Here is a 9,766-nt window from a genome sequence, read left to right as displayed (position 1 = left end):
GTGAAGCCACCTCTGTGTAATTATTTAGTCTTCCTGACTGGAGTTTCTTGTCTGTGGAAGAATGATCTCTCACTCTGATTACCCCCCCCCCCCCCCCCCCTGCAAACACAATAAAATATCAGATTACAGTCACTCACTGCACAGTAGGGTTGAATAGGGGGTTTCCTGCCAAAACCCACTGCCTTTTCCCGGGATAAATATGTGAGAAACCGTTAAATTATATATTTTTAAATTAAATGAACAGCATAATGTGAAATGGAACCGTTAAATTATATGAGATGTCTAAATCTGTCTTCTCTGCTATCTGCATGATGAATCATCAACACTCAGGGTGGGGACAGAGACCGCATCTCAGTAGACTATGGAGCGCAGTCCATCTATCATCTTATGGTAACTTTTTTTTCTTGTGACAGTTGGGCCTACAGTGCATTTGCTGTATAATGCGTTGCCTATACTACAGTATGATAATATAACAACTGAATGCACGTCTAATTTACACATCTCCACCTGGCTTTCAGGGGTCACCTTACTTTTTCATTGTAAAGATATATTTTTTTTTTTATATTTGCAGCTGCAGAGTTTTAAACAGCCTATTACTAGAATATCATTGCTATAAATCAGTGCACATTTGAACACTGTCTTTCTCCATTAATTCCATTCAAATTGAGTCCAAAATAGATAATCCTGTTCAAGATTGATATCTGTGTGTATGTGTACAGTGGGGCAAAAAAGTATTTAGTCAGCCACCAATTGTGCAAGTTCTCCCACTTAAAAAGATGAGAGAGGCCTGTAATTTTCATCATAGGTACACTTCAACTATGACAGACAAAATGAGAAAAAAAAATCCAGAAAATCACATTGTAGGATTTTTAACGAATTTATTTGCAAATTATGGTGGAAAATAAGTATTTGGTCAATAACAAAAGTTTATCTCAATACTTTGTTATATACCCTTTGTTGGCAATGACAGAGGTCAAACGTTTTCTGTAAGTCTTCACAAGGTTTTCACACACTGTTGCTGGTATTTTGGCCCATTCCTCCATGCAGATCTCCTCTAGAGCAGTGATGTTTTGGGGCTGTTGCTGGGCAACACGGACTTTCAACTCCCTCCAAAGATTTTCCTAGGGGTTGAGATCTGGAGACTGGCTAGGCCACTCCAGGACCTTGAAATGCTTCTTACTGAAATGCCACTCCTTCGTTGCCCGGACCGTGTGTTTGGGATCATTGTCATGCTGAAAGACCCAGCCACGTTTCATCTTCAATGCCCTTGCTGATGGAAGGAGGTTTTTACTCAAAATCTCACGATACATGGCCCCATTCATTCTTTACACGGATCAGTCGTCCTGGTCCCTTTGCAGAAAAACAGCCCCAAAGCATGATGTTTCCACCCCCATGCTTCACAGTAGGTATGGTGTTCTTTGGATGCAACTCAGCATTCTTTGTCCTCCAAACACGACGAGTTGAGTTTTTACCAAAAAGTTATATTTTGGTTTCATCTGACCATATGACATTCTCCCAATCTTCTTCTGGATCATCCAAATGCTCTCTAGCAAACTTCAGACGGGCCTGGACATGTACTGGCTTAAGCAGGGGGACACGTCTGGCACTGCAGGATTTGAGTCCCTGGCGGCGTAGTGTGTTACTGATGGTAGGCTTTGTTACTTTGGTCCCAGCTCTCTGCAGGTCATTCACTAGGTCCCCCCGTGTGGTTCTGGGATTTTTGCTCACCGTTCTTGTGATCATTTTGACCCCAGGGGGGAGATCTTGCGTGGAGCCCCAGATCGAGGGAGATTATCAGTGGTCTTGTATTTCTTCCATTTCCTAATAATTGCTCCCACAGTTGATTTCTTCAAACCAAGCTGCTTACCTATTGCAGATTCAGTCTTCCCAGCCTGGTGCAGGTCTACAATTTTGTTTCTGGTGTCCTTTGACAGCTCTTTGGTCTTGGCCATAGTGGAGTTTGGAGTGTGACTGTTTGAGGTTGTGGACAGGTGTCTTTTATACTGATAACAAGTTCAAACAGGTGCCATTAATACAGGTAACGAGTGGAGGACAGAGGAGCCTCTTAAAGAAGAAGTTACAGGTCTGTGAGAGCCAGAAATCTTGCTTGTTTGTAGGTGACCAAATACTTATTTTCCACCATAATTTGCAAATAAATTCATTAAAAATCCTACAATGTGATTTTCTGGATTTCTTTTCTCATTTTGTCTGTCCTAGTTGAAGTGTACCTATGATGAAAATTACAGGCCTCTCTCATCTTTTTAAGTGGGAGAACTTGCACAATTGGTGGCTGACTAAATACTTTTTTTGCCCCATTGTATATACATAACATGTTTGTATATACAGTTGAAGTCGGAAGTTTACATACACCTTAGCCAAATACATTTAAACTCAGTTTTTCACAATTCCTGACATTTAATCCTAGTAAACATTCCCTGTTTTAGGTCAGTTAGGATCACCACTTTATTTTAAGAATGTGAAATGTCAGAATAATAGTAGAGACAGTGATTTATTTCAGCTTTTCTTTCATCACATTCCCAGTGGGTCAGAAGTTTACATACACTCAATTAGTATTTGGTAGCATTGCCTTTAAATTGTTTAACTTGTGTCAAATGTTTCGGGTAGCCTTCCACAAGATTCTCACAATAAGTTGGGTGAATTTTGGCCCATTCCTCCTGACAGAGCTGGTGTAACTGAGTCAGGTTTTGTCGGCCTCCTTGCTCGCACACGCTTTTTCAGTTCTGCCCAGAAATTTTGTAAATGATTGAGGTCAGGGCTTTGTGATGGCCACTCCAATACCTTGACTTTGTTTGTCCTTAAGCCATTTTGCCACAACTTTGGAAGTATTCTTAGAGTCATTGTCCATTTGGAAGACCCATTTGTGTCCAAGCTTCAACTTCCTGACTGATGTCTTGAAATGTTGCTTCAATATATCCACATAATTTTCCATCCTCGTGATGCCATCTATTTTGTGAAGTGCACCAGTCCCTCCTGCAGCGAAGCACCCCCACAACATGATGCTGCCACCCCCGTGCTTCACGGTTGGGATGGTGTTCTTCGGCTTGCAAGCATCCCCCTTTTTCCTCCAAACATAATGATGATCATTATGGCCAAACAGTTCTATTTTTGTTCATCAGACCAGAGGACATTTCTACAAAAAGTGTGATGTTTGTCCCCATGTGCATTTGCAAACCGTAGTCTAGCTTTTTTATGGCGGTTTTGGAGCAGTGGCTTCTTCCTTGCTGAGCGGCCTTTCAGGTTTGTCGATATAGGACTCGTTTTACTGTGGATATAGATATTTTTGTACCTGTTTCCTCCAGCATCTTCACAAGGTCCTTTGCTGTTGATCTGCGATTGATTTGCACTTTTCGCACCAAAGAACGTTCATCTCTAGGAGACAGAACAGGTCTCCTTCCTGAGCGGTATGACAGCTGCGTGGTCCCATGGTGTTTATACTTGCGTACTATTGTTTGTACAGATGAACATGGTACCTTCAGGCGTTTGGATATTGCTCCCAAGGATGATCCAGACTTGTGGAGGTCTACAAAAAAAAGGTCTTGAGGTCTTGTTTGATTTCTTTTGATTTTTCCATGATGTCAATCAAAGAGGCACTGAGTTTGAAGGTAGGCCTTGAAATACATCCACAGGTACACCTCCAATTGACTCAAATGATGTCAATTAGCCTATCAGAAGCTTCTAAAGCCATGCCATCATTTTCTGGAATTTTCTAAGCTGAATTTTCCAAGCAGTCAATTTAGTGTATGTAAACTTCTGACCCACTGGAATTGTGATACAGTGAATTATAAGTGAAATAATCTGTTAACAATTGTTGGAAAAACTAGTTGTGTCATGCATAAAGTAGATGTCCTAACCAACTTGCCAAAAGTATAGTTTGTTAACAAGAAATTTGTGGAGTGGTTGAAAAAAAAGTTTTAATGACTCCTACCTAAGTGTATGTAAACTTCCAACTTCAACTGTATAATGTGCGGGAGCCTAGCTATATATTTTATTTGACTTTTATTTAAGCAGGGAGTCACCATATTGGATAACTGCACAACAATTTGGCGTTCTTTGGGCTTGGACTCATAACATTTCCATTGTGCATGACTCATCAGGCTCAGGCAGGCTAGGGTTTGAATTTTCATTCATTTTCAATCAAGGCATATTTATATGCTTTAGAATGACACTTCCGGTTTTGGTGGGAAATACCGGGGAGAAAAGTGATTTATTCTTAGGATGGAACATTTGTAAAATTCCGGGAAAATATTCAACCCTATTACACAGTACACATACTGTAGTATCCTCTCCACCAATCAGAGCTAATGCAGTCCAGTCACCATTGTAACCTTCAGAATACTATGACACAGGTTTGTGCCACATGATGTCGCTGCTGCAGCACCAATCTCCCAGCACAGCGGAGTGTAGCCTGGTGAGATATAGCCTCACTGCCTGGCAAAGCTAGATGGTGATTCTGAAGAGCTTTTCTCTGTCATTTGGATTCCATTTTGTGCTTCTGCACAGTTGGATTCCATTTTGCCTTTATTTTAAAAAGAACTGACAAAAAAATATGAGAGAAATATGGATTGTGATAGAGAATAGAGAAAAGACACATAACAGCCAACTGGCCAGTTCTACATCAGATCCCAGTGTGTGCATTGTTTATCTGGTAGAGTGAACCAACTTTGAGTGTTGCAGATGAAAATGTACCATTTAGGAAACAAATCCCAGTTGTGCAGACACACACAGTCAGACACATCTGGCCACCCTCTCAGGGTGATAAAGGAATGAGTGAATGGCCAGAAAAATGAGTGTTTCCTTAACATGGCTGACTGGCTCATCATTCACTCTGGTTACATAAGACTGAGCTCATTAGACGATTGGCCAGATGTATCGTGTGTTGGTGTTCTGGTGTTGGGTGGGTTCTGCTGACGACATGGGTTTCGAGTCAGACTATGGACAGGCTGGAAGAATTTAAACCAGGAAGAAGTCTCATTCAGATCAATGTCAGATACTCAAGTGACACCCTATGCTACCGGGGCCAAAGACAGTACTGTGCCATGGCCTATAGCATGCACTATGATGGTGTTGACCAGAGTGTCTATGTGGTGTAGTCGTGCACTTCGGGAAATAGGGTGTCATTTAAGGTTTGCTTAAGGAATCTATTTCCCATGGTTGTCAGCTATTTACAGTACATGGTATAATCTTTCCAGATATCAGATCATCTCTGTAATGACTGATGACTGACCACAAGTTATCATAATCAAAACCTGTTCATTAGCTAGCCTGTTGTCAACATGACATGAACTATGGAGGCCTACGAGGGTGAACATTGACCACATATTGATGTGGTGTAAAGGGTCCATTAAGAGGAGTGGGTCCATCTACTTGTCTCCTTTTAGTTATCCACACACTGATGTAAAAGAAGTTGACCGGTCGAGTCAAATTCCTGGCAGGCCATATTGCGTTCAGCCATCTTGTTTCTTCAGATCAGTTAGGTCCATGTTGCACAGCTCAACGAGGGCAAAGGTGTCTCTGTTCTAGGAAACAGAGTGGAGGACAACATTTACATGTGACTCAACATTGTGAATGGATGTGGAAACGACTCCATAATGAAACAGATTTACAAAATGACTGGAGGCCAAACTGCTGTGAGAACTAAACACATTAGCCTAGTCTGAAAAGTAAACAAGCTCCTACCCCTTCTGTCTTAGCAAATCTGAAGGAACAGAATAGGTAAGGAGGCTCTATGGAAGGATAGATAAAGCTAAATGTACCTTATTATCTGATCACATCGTAGAATCAAAATTCAAACACGGGACAGGTTTTAGTAGCTAATTAAAATATATTTATTACAACCACATGTACATCATCCTCATATTCCAAAAAGAGTCTTCTGAAAAGTGAAAATGAGCAGAAGCAGAGATTGGCAGGGAAACAGTCCAAGGGGAAACAGTACAGTGTGGGTAGAGAAAAAACTCTGAGGTGTGCAGAGCTTTAAAACACAAGTGTCTCTCCTGTGTGCTTTCACTTCTCCTAGGAAAGGAGGGCTATTTTCAGCCTTAATAATCCTCACATATAGAGGGAGGGGGATGAAGGGAATAAATCCTATCTTGTTCATCCATTATTCAGGGTGTTTGAGTCATGCCGAGTGTGACGTGGAACACCTTGAGGAGAGAGCAAGCAATCCAACATTCTCTCTCTCTATATATATATATTATTTATTTCTATGTCTATATATATACAGTTGAAGTCGAAAGTTTACATACACCGTAACCAAATACATTTAAACAAAATTTTTCACAATTCCTGACATTTAATCCTAGTAAAACTTCCCTGTTTTAGGTCAGTTAGGATCACCACTTTATTTAAGAATGTGAAATGTCAGAATAATAGTAGAGAGAATGATTTATTTCAGCTTTTATTTCTTTCATCACATTCCCAGTGGGTCAGAAGTTTACATACACTCAATTAGTATTTGATAGCATTGCCTTTAAATTGTTTAACTTGGGTCAAACGTTTCGGGTAGCCTTCCACAAGATTCTCACAATAAGTTGGGTGAATTTTGGCCCGTTCCCCCCGACAGAGGTGGTGTAACTGAGTCAAGTTTGTAGGCCTACTTGCTCGAACACGCTTTTTCAGTTCTGCCCACACATTTTCCATGGGATTGAGGTCAGGGCTTTGTGATGGCCGCTTTTCCATGATGTCAAGCAAAGAGGCACCGAGTTCGAAGGTAGGCCTTGAAATAAATCCACAGGTACACCTCCAATTGACTCAAATGATGTCAATTAACCTATCAGAAGCTTCTAAAGCCATGACATCATTTTCTGGAATTTTCCAAGCTGTTTAAAGGCACAGTCAATTTAGTGTATGTAAACTTCTGACCACCTGGAATTGTGATACAGTGAATTATAAGTGAAATAATCTGTCTGTAAACAATTGTTGGAAAAATGACTTGTGTCATACACAAAGTAGATGTCCTAAGCGACTTGCCAAAACTATAGTATGTTAACAAGAAATTAGTGGAGTGGTTGAAAAATAAGTTTTAATAACTCCTACCTAAGTGTATGTAAATTTCCAACTTCAACTGTATATATATTTATCTCTCTGTGTGTATATATATATATTTATCTCTCTATGTGTGTATATATATTTATCTCTCTATGTGTGTATATATATTTATCTCTCTATGTGTGTATATATATTTATAATCTCTCTCTATGTGTGTATATATATATAATCTCTCTATGTGTGTATATATATATTTATCTCTCTATGTGTGTATATATATATTTATCTATGTGTGTATATATATATATTTATCTCTCTATGTGTGTATATATATATTTATCTCTCTATGTGTGTGTATATATATATATATATATCTCTATGTGTGTATATATATATTTATCTCTATGTGTGTATATATATATTTATCTCTCTATGTGTGTGTATATATATATAATATCTCTCTATGTGTGTATATATATTTATCTCTCTATGTGTGTATATATATTTATCTCTCTATGTGTGTATATATATATTTATCTCTTTATGTGTGTATATATATATTTATCTCTCTATGTGTGTGTATATATATATAATCTCTCTCTATGTGTGTATATATATTTATCTCTCTATGTGTGTATATATATGTATCTCTCTATGTGTGTATATATATATTTATCTCTCTATGTGTGTATATATATATATTTATCTCTCTATGTGTGTATATATATATATTTATCTCTCTATGTGTGTATATATATATATTTATCTCTCTATGTGTGTATATATATATATATATAATCTCTCTCTATGTGTGTATATATATATATTTATCTCTATGTGTGTATATATATATTAATCTCTCTATGTGTGTATATATATATATATATTTATCTCTCTATGTGTGTATATATATATATTTATCTCTCTATGTGTATATATATATAATCTCTCTCTCTGTTGTTCTCTTCGTTCTTCTTCCTCTCTCAGCTCCACACCAGACAAGTGTGAGTCCTACTTGCTGTGTGTGTAAGAATCACATGCACGCTGTGTGAGTGTGTGTGAGAAACACACACAGTGCATTAAGGTGTGTGATCCTGTAGCCCCAGTAATTATGAGTGCTGATGGCACTACGCAAAAAGCAAATCACACCTCTGATCACACCTTTCATTTCAGTTATCAATGATAGTATGAGTAGTACCTACCACAGTGACTTTAGTTAACATTTGCTGCATAGCCCTGACATAAGCCTACATAACCCTGACATAATCCTGTATAACCCTGTCATAAGCCTATTTGACATCTGACCCCTATCTATTGATCAATTAAGTGAGAAACAAATATTAGACAGATATTGACAGATATTAGAGCGTGACACCACATTGTACACCAGCGTCGTACACCAGCGTCGTACCCTAGCGTCGTACCCTAGCGTCGTACCCTAGCGTCGTACCCTAGTGTCGTACCCTAGCGTTGTACCCTAGTGTTGTACCCTAGCGTTGTACCCTAGTGTTGTAACCTAGCGTTGTACCCTAGTGTTGTACCGTACGTTCCATAATGAATATGTACTAAACAACAACAGCCGTGACCTCCAGAGACCTCCAGCAACAAACCACCAACCCCTGGCCAGCTCAGCCTACACCATCTACCTACTACTCTACAGTACCTATCTCTGGAACAACCACTTCAGAATACAGAATGAATGCCTCAATAGACAGGCAATGTAAACATTATGCCAATGATAGGATGGGTTGGGTTGGTTGTTGTGCAATCAAGGGTACCAGGTAGTTTGATCACGATCACATCCGGTAGCAAAATCTTCTACTGCAGCACCATTCCCCTATAAGACTGTAAACATGATCTCTGATACAAAAACACATTGATTGTGTGGGGTGGTTATCAATCCACAAAGTGCTCCACTAGCTTTGTTGTGGCATCTTATCTCCTCTCCAGTAAGCTGCTGTTTTCTGGTGGATTCTCTTACAGTGCAGTATTGCTTTTAGAAATCTCAGTCACAACTTTAGTTGAGGCATAAAAGTCCAAATGTAAGAGTTTCATCAATGTCACAAGGCAGCATTTTTGCACCCAAAAATACCCAAAGATAAAATCAACAAAATGACATGATATTGTATTGTGTTTCAAATTGTTTCACAAACCCCATCAGCATGAGGTAGCCAGACATGGTGCAGACACACACACAGACCGATCCTCTCTCACACAGACACACAGATTGTAATAGATACAGACTTGCAGTGCGTTACAGTAGTCAGTAAGAAGGTCTGACACATACCCACACTTTGTCAGAGGTGCTGTACAGTGGTGACACACACTTATATACTCACACGCATACACTTACCCTCAAACAAATTTTGTCCATGGTGCTTTATGGTGGAAAAACACACAGACATACACTCAGAGACACACTCTATACAGTAGTGACAGTCAGTAGTGAGCTGGGACAGAGGGACATCTCCTCCCCGGTGCCCAGCCTCGTCCCATGAGTCAGCAGCTCCTCCACCGTCGTCCAATCATCTAACAGCTTCCTGTTCCTCAGACGACTCAACTTCTTTTGGCTGAGCTCCAGCACCGTGCTGCACCGGCCGTCTCCCAAAGGCCCTCCCCCTCCAGACATAGCCTCTCCTTCTCTGTTAACTCCTCCCCCCTGTCCACCCATAGCTCCTCCTCTTGTGTTGACCCCTGTATCTCTCATAGATCCTGATCCTCCATTGGCTCCTGGCCTTGTGTAAGCCTGCTGCCCTCT

The sequence above is a fragment of the Salvelinus alpinus genome, chromosome 12 (assembly GCF_045679555.1).
Source record: "Salvelinus alpinus chromosome 12, SLU_Salpinus.1, whole genome shotgun sequence".
Taxonomy (NCBI): Eukaryota; Metazoa; Chordata; class Actinopteri; order Salmoniformes; family Salmonidae; genus Salvelinus; species Salvelinus alpinus.
The sequence above is the reverse complement of the archived record's forward strand: the minus strand, read 5'-3'. Positions refer to the sequence as shown.